The following is a 15,040-nucleotide window of genomic DNA, read 5'->3' on the forward strand; positions in this document are numbered from 1 at the left end:
TTGTGAAGAGGGCTTGTGCAAACTTGGTAAACTCATAGTAGTTTTCTTCTGTGATGAATAAGTGTTCATTTCCTTGAGGGTTATCTTGTATTCGAGTAAACAGGATGCTGCGGAGGTCTTCGTAGCCTTGACAGTTATATAATAGATGGTTCCAGTCTTCTATTCACCATATGCACACTAGGGGTTGTCAATGATTCCCATGGATATTAGTTTGTGGTTAATTGATCCGTGTCTTGTAATGAAGCAGGTGGTATAAAGACCAGGAGAGAACTAATTTGGAGACTTCGGAAATACGGCATTCGCATAAGGTATAAATTTCTTGGTGATTGGGCCCTTGTCGGTAGCAGTCCATCTGTCCTGCCAAGACTGAAGTAGTAGGATGGCAATTTGTTTCTTTTCCTACCTGATTTCATTCAGATTATTTTTGTCCAAGGATATTTGCTGGTATTCCCCTGGATATACAGTAGGGGATGCCCGTTCGAATAACCTCCAGATCAAGTGGAAGGACGCCTGCAAAAACCTGAAAGGCTGTTTACGTTTGCTGTTGTAAAGAATTGCCCTGCAAAACCAGACCCCACATCCACACGTTATGAAGGGAAGGAAAATTGATTTGTACAGACCCTTAAGGGTGCGTCGATTCAATTCCCAATCACGACTCACCCGTGCAATGAGAGCAGTGCAGTTTCTGACTTTCGCATGGAGGTGTGCAAGATGCGGGGAGAAAGTGAGCTTAGCGTCAAGTACTATTCCCAGTAGTTTTAACGTGGAAACTAGCTTGATGGTTTGGCCTTGAAGTTTGATCGTGGGGTTTCTAGTAGGCTGCAGTGATACCTTCAGGAGAACGGATTGTGTATTTTGGGGTGGGAGTCTTTGCTTGTGTACGGCTGCCCAGTTTATTATTATTATTATTATTATTATTATTATTATTATTAGCTGTATGGTACAAGGAAGCCTGCGGCTTATGCTGCCCCAGCCAAAAAAAAAATTTCTGAATTACCCCCAAGAGGATAGAGAGGGAGAGAGAGAGTAGAAGGAATCAACAAGAAATAGAAGAATTATGATATCCAGCTCAGGACCCTGGGTGTGCCAAGCCTATACTCACCAGATGTGAGCCCCTGGGGTTAATCTGAAGGATTGGAAGTTCCTGGTTTCCTCTGGCTTCCAGAAAAGCTCTGCTGTCAGGCTCAGCGGAGATGGCGACATCATCAGCAAAATCTTGTATAGCTACAGGACCTAGGTCCAGTCCAAGGGGCTCATCCAGGACAATGTTCCACAGAAAAGGACCAAGTACCCTGGGGGCAACCTCTGTAGATAGACCTGGTGATTGTTCGGTACATTGAGGAGATTGTAATTTTCCTATTTGATAAGTATTTTGGAGGCATTTGTATAAATTTAATGGAATATTTGCTTGTCTAAGTCTGCGAAGAATACTTGCCCACCAGAGCCTGTCAAAGGCTCCAGCAAAATCTATTGCTATTAGTAGGTAGTATTTGAAGGCAGAAGTTGAGACTGCAAAGATGATACTTTGCAGTGCGTCTTCTGTGCAACGCCTCGGTCGAAATCCAAATTGGAAGTCGGCTGGAGCCCGGCTTTGGTGTAATGATCTTAGAGCTTTACTAGGAGTAGACGTTCAAACAGTTTACTGACTAGGGATAAAAGAGCAGTGGGTCGATATGACTCTGGTTGTTGGGGCGGTTTAGACGGATTTTTTATGATCAGCTTTACATTGGAATTTTTCCATTCTTTTGGGAAAGGTCCATGGGACAAGCACTTATTGAAGAAATTAAGTAGAAACTGGATGTTAATTTGGGCGGTGTTTTTAAGGACGTCGGGTTCGAAGAAGTCTGGCCCGGGGAATTTCTTCTCCTTCATTTTAGTAAGAACTTGCTGCAGTTTATCGGTGATAAATTGGTCTTCTATAGCATTGTTGAAGTAGGTGTAGATTGCCTGGAATATTTCTTGCTGTTGTACTGTCAGAGGGTCAGTATCTGTGCCAAAAAGTGTCCAGAATATTGGCCATAGATTGCTCCCACGATGTAGTCATAGTGCCCTGTGGTGTGAGAGTGGATTGGATAACTTTACACTGGGGAGCTTGTTGGTGGTGATGCGGTACCCCCCCCCCCCTCCAGGGTTCAGTATTGCCAGTCGTTTTCACGAGTCGTTCCCAAAGATGATCTTTTACGCTGCGTTATAACGGAGGTGTAGTCGTTTTTGACTCTTCGATATTCTGCACGGAGGGCGTTGACCTCATTTGGGGGCCAAGAAGTACGAGCTCTCTGAAAGGCTTTTCTTTTGGAGTCTACAATTCGGTGAAGGTGCTCCAGCTCTGGGGACAATTGATTTATTGCAGGCCTAAATGATGATCTGTTGTGAGCCTTTGATGTTGGTCGGCGTCCACCGCTGGAAGATCAGAAGCGTGGTCCTGGATCATGGTCTGCAGCGTGGAGCAAAATATTTCCCAATTGGCCTTGTTAATGGCATAGCTTCTAATATTGTAGTAAGGTGGTGGAGTTGGATCAATGGATTTTGTGAGTTGAAATGGAATAGCTCTGTGATCTGAGGTGGTCCAGGCCTCATTGACTTGCCACCCAGAAATTTTGCTGGAAATGGATCGTGTGGCTATGGAGATATCTATTGTCGATTCCCACAGTGCTGGAATAGGTAGGCGGGTTATTGGGCTTGTTCAGAACCAGGAAGGGAGAAATGGCCAGGAAACTTCAAGAAGCTGCCCGCTCTGGCACCCAGAGCGATCAGTGGTCAGGCTGTACCAGGTAGTAGAGCGACAATTTATATCTGCCTCAGATGTAAATTGTTGTTTAATCTTGCTGTTGGGAAGTGTAGCAAGGACTGTACGGAGATAATTTATTGTTGCAGTGATATCTTGGCCAGAGGTCTGCAATAGAGGGAGCTGAGGTAGAAGGCTCCCAAGGGGAAAATTACATGGGCACACGACGCCCATGAAGTGCATAGGGAGGAAATCCTTGTAACCATGATGTTAAAGTTATGGACAACTATGGCAGCCCAGGGTGTGTCTTAATCTGTATGTATGATTTTGAAAGTCAAGGTGTATTCCCTGACTAGCTTTGAATGGGTATATGGCTCCTGTAGAAACAATATGTCAGCACTTTCCTCTTCATCCCTCATTCTAATCTGGGCACTTAGTGCACGGGCTTGCTGGGCATTTAGTTGGATAAACTTTATGATATTGCTGTTGAATGATTTAGGACGTGCTGCCATAAATCGGTCTTTATTAGCATTAGCATTAGTAGAGACATATGATGCAAGAAAGCAAGCTTATGCAGCATCAGCCAAAAAAAAAAAAAAAAAACACTCCCATTTCACCCCTCCGTTCGTTCAAAATACCTGTCCAGCTGAGCCTTAAATTTATATGGGCTATCAACTTCCACAAAAAGGGATAGAAGTGTGTTCCACCAACCAACTACCCGCCGGCTAAAGGCAAATTTCCGCACGTCTTTCCTGAATTTGAATTTATGCTCTCTCAGGTGATTATTCTGAGCAAGAGGAAGAATCCCATCAGCATTGAGCATGCTCAAACTGTTCAAGGCTTTATACAACCCAATCAGATCACCTCGCAGGTGCTTAGTCTCCAGACACTGTAATTTGCAAAACTTACTTCGTAAGAGCAACCCTTTGTTCCATTCACTAATCTTGTTGCCCTTCTCTTTACTCGTTCCAGCAGCTCTACATCCTTCTTGAAATGAGGCCTCCAGACCTGTATACAGTACTCAAGGTGTGGCCTGACCATTGCCTTATACAATGGAATAATCACCTCCTTATCCCTGCTAGAAAAATTCCTGTATATCATTGAGAAGACACCATGAGCTAATCTTGCCGCCCATCTGCACTGCTCAGAAAACTTCATATCTGACTGCACAATTACCCCCAGTTCCTTTTCATTCTCTACCACTGTCAGTGTAGTACCACAGAGTTGATACGTTACTCTGGGGTTACTGTTTCCCATATTTAATATTTTACATTTGTCAACGTTAAACTTCGTTTGCCACCTCTCAGCCCGTCTGCTCAACCTTTCCAGCTCCTGTTGCAGCAGCATACTGTCAGTAGTGTCCTTAAAAACTCTGCCAATCTTTGTACCGTCTGCAAACTTGGACAAAATAAGATTGAGATACTTATCTGTTGGTTCCTCTTAGCTTTTAGATAAACGGGGCATTTCCTGTCCCTGAGAGAATGTGCTGCATCAAGCTTTGCCACTTTGAAATTTGCACAAACTGTATCTGTGGACCTGTTTCGGCAAGAATTATAGTCATGCCCTTTTTGGGCACAGTGCCCACAGGTAGACACAGTTTGCATTCACGTGTGGGGGGTGTCCCCAAAATGGCAGCATCGGAAGCACTTTGGAACAGGAACGCGCCCCTTGAAGCGGTGTTTGCTCAAATCCATAAAGATTCTATCCTGTAGTTTGAGGATGTTACATGCCTGTGGAGAAAGCTCCACCATCCAATTGTATAGCTGGGGAGATTTGGAGCTAGTGTGATATTTTGGTCTGATGCATTCCTTGGAATTACTTATGTCAGTTAATTCTTGGATGTTTTTGTTGAAGAGTTCATCTGTGATGTTCTCTGGAAGGTGGTGCATGTGGGAATAAATAAAATTTATTCACCAAATTTTAGAATACATGCAATATCTTAATTAAGTCAATACAAATTCTACTACTACAAAATTAAAAGAAATTTGATGAGAGCTCTGACACTTAGTGCTTCAAACCACAGAAAGCAGCTCATATCATAATTACAGCTAAGTATTCTTACAATCTTTATTTAAAATGACTCATGAATAAGAGTCAAGTGTTTCTGGTAATGCAATCATGTCATAACATTCAGATGATTTATACCTGATACTTTGAACATTTTGAGATAGAACAGAAATACAAATTTCTAACTTTAACCTTAATGTAAAAAAGGAATATGACTACTCTTCTTTTTTTTCCTCACAATTGTAATGCCCTTCCTATGTTTCTGTAAAATCTTCAGCTCATGAATTTTATATTCCTTGGATGGAAAGATGATGTGACGATTTGATGTTTTGTGGTGCAAGACAAGGCGAGATGCACCAATTAGCATTAGCATTAGCATTAGCATTAGCAAGGGCATATGATGCAAGAAAGCAAGCTTATTCAGCATCAGCCAAAAAAAAAAAAAAAAAAAACCCACTCCCATTTCACCCCTCCGTTCGTTCGAAATACCTGTCCAGTTGAGCTTTAAATTTGTTTAGGCTATCAACTTCAACAACAAGTGATGGAAGTCGGTTCCACCAACCAACCACCCGCTGGCCAAAGGCAAATTTCCGCACATCTATCCGACATCCGTCCTTCCTCAATTTGAATTTATGCCCTCTGAGGTGATTATTCTGAGAAAGATGAAGAATCCCATTGGCACTGAGCATGCTCAAACCATTCAAAGCCTTATACACCTCTATCAGATCACCTCGCCGGTGCCTAGTCTCCAGACTCTGTAATTTGCAAAACTTAAGCCTTTCTTCGTAAGAGCAACCCTTTGTTCCATTTACTAATCTTGTTGCCCTTCTCTGTACCCGTTCCAGCAGCTCTACATCCTTCTTGAAATGAGGCCTCCAGACCTGTATACAGTACTCAAGATGTGGCCTTACCATTGCCTTATTAGTATTAGTATTAGTATTAGTAACGGCCGCATGGTGCAAGAAAGCCTATGGCTTATGCTGCACCAGCCAAAAAAAAAAAAAAAATAAATAAAAATAAAAATAAAAAATAATAAAAAAAAATATAAATCCGAACAAAACAATGATAAAAACAAAAAAAAAAAAAAAATAAATAAATAATAATAATTAATAAATTAAAAAATAAATAAAAAGGAAATTAAACCTATCATCCTATGTGCTTCCCTTACCCGAAAGTACTATCCAGATGACCTTTGAATTTCCCCAAACTGTCGGCCTCTACCACCCATGAAGGCAACTTATTCCAGTAATTTATAACTCGCTGGCTAAAATAGAACTTCCTGCAATCCAATCTAAACATTTCCCCCCGTAACTTGAATTTATGTCCCCTAGTTCTAGCATCATTTGTAATCTTGAAAATTTTGTCCTCATTCATTTTACTGATGCCTCTCAGAGCCTTAAACACCTCAATCAAATCTCCTCTAAGGTGTCTAGTTTCCAAACTCTGCAACCCACATATTCGAAGTCTTTCTTCATAAGGACGCCCTTTTGCCGATCTCACCAGGCGAGTTACCCTTCTTTGCACCCTTTCAAGAAGCTCGATGTCTTTCTTCAGGTGCGGTCTCCATACTTGAACACAGTATTCCAAGTGTGGTCTAACATAAGCTTTATATAATGGGATTATCACGTCCCTATCTCTACTTGCAAAAGTTCGATAGATCATTGATAGGACACCATGGGCCTTCCTTGCAACCTGTTTACAATGCTCAGAGAATTTCATGTCTGACCGTATCGTAACACCCAAGTCCCTTTCCTCCAGTACTGGCTTTAGTTGAACTCCACCAAGTGAATAAGTTATTTTGGGATTACTGTTTCCCAGGTGTAATACCTTACACTTTGTTGGATTAAAGCACAGCTGCCATTTTTCTGACCATTCCTGAAGTCTATCTAGGTCTCTCTGAAGAAGCTCAGCTTGACAGTGATCATTAACTACTCTACCAATTTTAACATCATCTGCAAATTTAGACATCACGCCCTCTATCCCTTCATCAATGTCGTTTATGAAAATTAAAAACAACAGTGGTCCTAATACTGATCCTTGGGGAACCCCACTTCTTACATCAACCCAATCTGAGGAATAGCCATTTATCACAACCCTCTGCCTCCTGCCCTGAAGCCATCCTTCTATCCATCTAAGGATTTTTCCAGTGATTCCAACCTGTTCCAGCTTATAAAGCAACCGCTCATGTGGGACTGAGTCAAAAGCTTTGCTGAAATCTAAATAAACAATGTCGAAATTATTCCCTAAATCCAGCTCGTGAGTGCCCCTTTCGAAATAGCGAACCAGATTTGTTAAACATGATTTTCCCTTTACGAAACCATGCTGAGTATCCTTGAGAATTTCAATTCGATCCAAATGATCCTGAATTCCACCCTTGATCATTGCCTCCATGATTTTCCCTACTACTGAAGTCAGACTGACAGGTCGATAATTTCCAACTTCACTTTTAGAGCCACCCTTATGTATGGGAGATACATTTGCACTATTCCAATCCAAGGGAATCTCCCCAGAGTCTAATGATGCTCGCATAATTAGCCTCAATGGTTCAATGCACTCGCTTGCCGCCTCTCTTAAGATTATAGGGTATATTCCATCAACTCCAGGAGCCTTACTGGTCTGTAGGCTCGAAAGTTTTTTCATTAAATAATCTTGCGAAATTTCAATATCATTAATTACATATTTTTTAACTTCGCTCCCACAATTTCCCTTTGCCACAAAAGGCTTTTCATTTGTAAATATCGATGCAAAATAACTGTTGAGTTCATCTGCAACGGCAGCTGGTGTATTTATTACTATCCCCTTTCCCTTACATAAAGGTCCGATCTGGTTTGTCCTGCTCTTCTTGGCATTTATATATGTGAAGAATTCTTTATCCCCCCTCTTTGCTCTGTTTGCTAGTGATTTCTCATAAACTGCCTTTGCCTGTCGAACCTTTTCTGTGGCTCTATTACACATCACCTTGTAGCTGTTATAGGCTTCAGTACTTTTTATTGCTCTGTAACTTTTCCATGCCACCTTTTTTTGCTCAAGTAATGTGGCAACTTCACTATTCATCCAACTTGGAACCCTTCTCGTGGAGTATTTTTTTAATGGTATATACGCATTCAAGGCATCTGTGATTAATGTTTTAAAAGCGTACCACAGTTCAATTGTATTCATTCTCTGCGCGATATCTACCCAGTTAATAGAGGCCATGTAGTACCTTAAGGCATCGTAATTTCCTTTTCTGAAATTAAAACCCATTCCTTTGCCTTTTACTTCTGCTTCCTCTCTCGTCATCATCCACCGTAGAACTCCGTGATCACTTCCTGCTACTGGTTCCTCTACTGTCAGCCCTGTTATGTCATCTGATTCATGTGTGATGATGAGGTCTAGGATATTCTTTTCAACTTGTATTCTTATACAAGGGAATAATCACCTCCTTATCCCTGCTAGAAAAATTCCTGTATATCATTGACAAGACACCATGAGCTACTCTTGCAGCTCGTCTGCACTGCTCAGAGAACTTCATATCTGCCTGCACAATTACCCCCAGGTCCTTTTCATTCTCCACCACTGTCAGTGTAGTACCGCAGAGTTGATACGTTGCTCTGGGGTTACTGTTTCCCATATGCAGCAATTTACATTTGTCGATGTTAAACCTCATTTGCCACCTCTCAGCCCATCTGTTCAACCTTTCCAGATCCTGTTGCAGCAGCATAGCGTCAGTATTGTCCTTAACGACCCTGCCAACCTTTGTATCATCTGCAAACTTGGACATTAAACTTGATATCCCATCATCAATATCATTCATAAACACCGAAAACAACAACGGACCCAACACTGAACCTTGAGGAACTCCACTAATAACATTAGTCCACATTGAGCAGTGTCCATTGATTACCACACTCTGTCTTCTGCCACTGAACCATCCCCTTATCCATAGCAGCAATTTGCCTCCAATGCCACACTGCTCCAATTTGTGCAGCAGTCTTCCATGTGCAACAGTATCAAAAGCCTTTCTAAGATCCAAATATATAATATCAAAGTTATTCCCTGCATCCAGTTCTTTTGTGACTACATCATAGTATCCAATCAAATTGGTCAGGCAAGACCTGCCCTTAACAAAACCATGCTGCGTCTGAGCTATAACTGAATTCTTGTCTAGATGATCCTGCAGTGCTTCTTTAACCAGTGCCTCCATTAATTTACCTGGAACAGAAGTTAAACTAACAGGTCTATAATTACTTGTGTCAGCCTTTGAACCTCCTTTGTGAATTGGGGTCACATTTGCACATCTCCAGTCCATAGGTACCTCCCCTGAGTCCAAGGAAGCTCTCATAATTATGGCTAAGGGTTTGCTTACTTCCTTTGCTGCCTCCTTTAATATAACTGGATAGATCCCATCCACCCCAGGTGCCTTTTTTATGTTTGTCCTCAACAATCTCTCCTCCACTTTCCTCAGTTATTACAAAATCATCCAGCTCACTGCCAATGTTTACTTTACCTACATCATTCTCCTTCCTGAATAACTCCTCATGCGTGAATGTAGATGCAAAATACTCGTTTAGATTGTTAGCCACCTGAGCAGGATCCTCAACTGTTGAACCATCAATATCTAGTGGACCAATCTGATTCATCCCTTTCCTTTTCGAGTTCAAGTATGTAAAGAACTCTTTTCTGTTTTTCTTTGCATCCTTTGCCAAGGATTTTTCATAGTCTGCCTTTGCCTGCCTAATCTCCTTTGTGACTTGGTTACAGACCAACTTATATCTATCATAGTCTTCCATGTCCCCCATTAATTTGTATGTATCCCATGCATTTTTCTTCTCTGCCACATGTCTCATTAGTTCATCTGACAACCATTTAGGCCTAAATCTTGAACAATATTTCTTAGTTGGTATGTAAAGCCTGGTAGCCTCCAAGATTAGTTCCTTGAATGCTTCCCATTTTGAGTTTGCTGTTGGTAACATCATCAGTTGGTCCCACTGTATAGAATTTAAATACTGTCTCAGACCATCATAGTCGCCTTTACGAAAACAAAAGCCCTTCCCTTTACCTCTGATGGTAGTTACCTCCTTGAGTAAATCCCACTTCAACACACTGTGATCACTGCCACCTAGTGGTTCATTTATCTGCAGGTTCTTAATGCATGAAGAATCACTACTGATAATCAGATCACGAGTATTGCTCCCTCTTGTTGCCTCACGAACATGCTGATGTAGAAAACAATCATCCAATAAATCCACAAAAGCCTTGCTAGTGTGCGAGTGACCAACCCACAAATTCCAGTCAATATCTGGGAAATTAAAGTCCCCCATTATAAGACTCTCTGATTTACTGGCCCACTCTAATTCCCTGTACAATATCTTATTATACTCATCAGAGTCATTAGGCCTATAGCACACTCCTACTCTCAATTTTGATTTCCCTATGCTTATGTCACACCAAGCTGACTCGACGCTGCCCTGTCCATCGATGTCGACTGGCTTCACTTCCTTGGACTTTATGTGTTTCTTAATTAATAGCATAACCCCTCCTCCCCTCCTGTCCTGTCTATCCTTTCTATACACATTGTATTCCCCAAATTCCAGTTCCGCATTACTTATATCTGTGTGACACCACGTCTCTGATATCCCAACAATATCTGCCTTTGATATTTTGAGCAATACCTCAAATTCATCAAATTTATTTACCAAACTCCTAGCATTGGTGTACACGCAGGTATACATGCACCTGTTTCTATTCTTAGCTACCCTAACACAACCCATGTGTTTACTTGTACCGCAATGACTACCAGCAGTCTCTGAAATATCCTGCATCTTGTTTTTCAGACTTCTGCTCATTTCAATAGAAGCAGTGCAAGAATCACTTCCACCTCTGCCACTGGCTACTGTTAATCTATTAGTCCTTGTATCCCCCCCAACTAGCAGTTTTCCGACCCACCTAACACTGCCTCGACAGCATCAGCAAAAATTCTTGCACCCTTTCTATTTAAGTGTATCCCATCCCTGTAGAAGCAATCTCTCCTGTTAACAAGTACAGTCCAGGCTGAAAAAAATTCTACCCCCTGAGCCTTGCACAATCCCTCCAGGGCCGAATTGATCGACAAGGCTCTCATCATATACTTGCAGACACTTTCAAGTTCAACCCTAATTCACGGCTTTTTTTCAACAGTGACCTGTACTTGCTAAGTAATTCCGCCGGTCTCCTACTCTTAATATCATTAGTGCCAACGTGTACAACTATATCACCTTTTGTGCCCTTAAAAGATGATATCCGCTCTACAACGTCATCAACCTTTGCCCCTGGCAGACATACCCTGGTCCTATTCCACCTATCCTTTTTACAAAGGATGTTCCCCGTTTCCCTGACAATAGTCACCAACAACTACTAGTTTCTGTGGGACCAGCGCATTCTGCCTAGGGAGCTGCTTCTTTGTTGCCTGATGACCAAGTGCAAGCTCTGGCATTGATGTGGGCAGCTGAGAGCTTGATGGGCCCCTAAATTTATTTCCTTCGAGGGCATCACCCTGTCCTTCAAGCTCTCATAAAGGCCCATAACAACGCTGAGTTGTCGCCTGATTTCCTTGCACTCCTTACATCGTGCACACACAAAGACATCCCCCTTGGCAGTATTATGTCCCGTACCCGACTGCTCCGCAAACATCAAGCAAACAGTGCATTTTAATAGACTGTGATTCAGAGGGCAACTGCCCCCCTCAGTTCTCCCCTGAACCACAGCACTCCCATTAGCTTGAGCCTTTTGCTTTGCTGCTCTGGTCAGAGTCATGATTCCGATTTAATTCAATAAAATTCAAAACAAAAATTAAATCCTTAAGTTATATCCCAAAACAGTTATGTTATATATATTTTTTTTTCGGTATCTAGTGTTTTCTACGAGTTCCCTTTATACAACTTCCGTATCACATGTACCACTATAGTTATGTATTAATTATTTGTTAGATTAAGTCGTTATATATATATATATATATATATATAGAGTTAAAAGTACAATTTAATTGACAATAAAGTTTATCAAGATTAATAGATTTACTGATTAATTGACAATATTATATTATGCACTATACGACACTAAGCTTATGCTATCGTGTAAAAATGGCGGGAATTCACGACGGTACTTCTACGGACTCGTAAGTATTGATTAGCTTCCAAATCTCGCTATCTCAATTTAGAATAAACTAAGGATCCTGACTAGGTCTATAATCTACTTATAGAAGATAATTTGATATAACAGTTGGTTAATAAATCGACTAAATTTGGTTAAAAAAAAATTTGGTTTGTGACACCTGGATTTGATACCGTTACCGATACTAAGTAATATCTACAAAATCTCTGTCTAAGTTAAACTTTAAACTAAGTATCGTAACTAGGAATATAAAGCTACTCTAGAAAATAAGTTAATATGACAATTTAAACTTAATTAATTCCAAGATTAAGCCAAATTACAGCTTAATTCCAAGATTAAGCCAAATTAAAAGTAATAGGTAACCTAACAATTGGTCACCATTTCAGAATGTATATAAATAGAAGCAATAAATATCAATAAAAACATGACCAAGTAAAAAAATTTATATACATATACAGGGTATCTCAAAAATATGTAGAGGAAAAATATGTTCCTCATATGTAGACAATAAAAATATTTTATATCAACATAGTTCTATAAATGTTTGGTTTCCGAGTTATTAACTGGAATATCTTATCTCCCGCAGGTGATTTCCTTCATCACAAGGTACTGACAGAATCTGGTGGTTTTCCATTCCGACCATGTACTCAAATCAGGAGCAAGCGGATATGCACTTTATGTACGGTTTGGGGGACGGTAATGCTCTGGAGGCTCGTCGTTTGTACCACGAAAAGTTCCCAGAAGGAAGTCCAGACAGGAAAATGTTGGAAGGTATCCATCACCGCCTTTGTGAACATGGGACCTTTACACCTCGTGCTGCCGATAGACGACGACCAAGATCTATGACTCCTGAAGTAGAGGGTGGACCAACTGCCTGGCCTCCACACTCACTGATTTAAACCCACTAGATTTCTTCTTGTGGGGAAATTTAAAGCCATTGGCGTATTCATTTCCGGCAGCTGATGTGGAAACTCCCCGCAATCGAATTGTGGCAGGTTGTGAGACAATACGATACATGCCAGGAATTTGGCATCGTCGTCGCGAGTCCATGAGACGTCGATGTGAGGCCTGTATTCAGGCAGACGGTGGACATTTTGAACAATTACTATAAGGTGATGCGAACAGTTAAGTGTCATAGACAGACCTTCAAAACTCGGAAACCAAGCATTTCGGGAACTATGTTGATATAAAATATTTTTATTGTCTACATAGGAGGAACTCATTCCTGAAGTTATGCCGTGTATTTTTGAGACACCCTGTATATAAATATATATATATATATATATGTGTATATAAAATTTTTTCAATTTTAAAATCAAAATTAACATTGGGGTAAATTTATAATTTTAAAAAATTAACAAATTTCAAATAAATTTGTCTGTTGCTTAAAAATTGACAGCGAAATCCACTGGGAAAAATTGACCAAGAGAAACAGTGAAATCATTAATCTCATTCATTAACACATAAGCAGGTGGGAGGTACGTTCTTGTAATTTAGGTTTCCGATCTTTTTATTTTCATTTCAACCTCAGAACTAAAGGTTATCCATAAAATTATTACAGTAAATTGACTGAATGTATAAGTTAAGCGGTTAAAAAAGCTAAAATATAACATCATACATAAATGAAGGCCATGCTTTCGATAAAAACATGGGTAATAGTTAAACCTGTTTCACAATATTATGCACAGGAAGGTCACAAACCCTGTGCAGAAAAAAATGTGTATGTCCTATGTGGATTCAACCAAGAACGATTTCTTCAAACAATACCTGCACAGACTAGTTTGTAATGTCTCGATTACAGGTTTAATCTGATATAATTTAATTGTAGGCTGTCCATTCCATGAATATTGCTATTAGGAGAAATCTAATATTATGATTGGATATCATGATGTGGTTACAAAGTAACTGGATGCAAAAAATAATTTTGATATAATATATTTGAATTACAGGAAAGCTTTTGACACTGTTGCGCATGGAATATGGTGCCTCCATAGCCAGGTGGGCAGGAGCAGCAGTGCGTAGCACACACTTCTTGATTAGACCGGGGTTCAAGTCCGTGCCCACCAAATATGGAGGATGTGGAAAGGTCAGGGAATGACCACCGCATATCCCCCAGAGCAATACAGCCTTAGTAGCTAATGCTCCTAAAAAAAAAAAAAACTAAATAACAATAGCATGGAAGATTACTGTACAAATTGGAGCAGAATGGTATTAAGGGTAAGTTGCTACAATGGATAAAAGGATGGTTGAGTGGGAGAAGACAGAGGGTGGTAATCAATGGGCACTGCTCTTCGTGGACTAATGTTATTAGTGGAGTCCCACAGGGTTTGGTGTTGGGTCCACTGTTCTGTATATTTATCAATGATATTGATGAAGGTATATCAGGCTCAGTGTCGAAGTTTGCAGATGACACAAAGGTTGGCAGGGTTCTAATGACAGTAATGGCAATGTGTTACTCCAACAGGATCTAGAAAATTTGGGAAGATGGGCTGAGAAGTGGCAATTGAAGTTTAACATTGATAAATGCAAAGTACTGCATATGGGGAGAAGTACTGTAACCCCAGAGGAACATACCAACTGTGTGGTAATACACTTAGGAAAATGAAAAAGACCTGGGAGTAATTGTGCAGTCAGATATGAAATTTTCTGAGCAATGCAGACAGGCTGCCAGATCAGGTCATGGGGTTTTGTCAAGGATATACAGGAACTTTGCTAGCAGGGAAAAGGTGATTTTCCCTCTGTATAAGCAATGGTCAGACCACGCTTTGAGTACTGCATACAGATCTGGAGGCCTTAGTTTAGGAAGGATGTAGATTTGCTTGAGTGTGTACAGAGACGGGCAATAAGATTGGTGAGGGGAATGAAGGGATCCTCTTACCAAGAAAGGTTTAAGTTCTGGAAATTGCAGTGGCTGGAGACTAGGCTCCTGCAAGGTGATCTGATTGAGGTGTATAAGGCCTTGAACGGGCGGAGCACGCTGAATTCTGATGGGATTCTTCCATTTTTTCAGATTACGAACCTAAGGGGGGGCATAAATTCAAATTGAGGAAAGACAGCTGTAGAATAGACGTGCAGAAATTTGCCTTTAGTCAGCGGGTGGTTTATTGCTGGAACAAACTTCCATCTGTCATTGTGGAAGTTGATAGGTTAAATAAATTTGAGGAACTGGACAAACATTTA

The sequence above is a fragment of the Mastigoproctus giganteus genome, chromosome 12, assembly GCF_048544385.1.
Source record: "Mastigoproctus giganteus isolate SK-2022 chromosome 12, ASM4854438v1, whole genome shotgun sequence".
NCBI classification, from domain to species: domain Eukaryota; kingdom Metazoa; phylum Arthropoda; class Arachnida; order Uropygi; family Thelyphonidae; genus Mastigoproctus; species Mastigoproctus giganteus.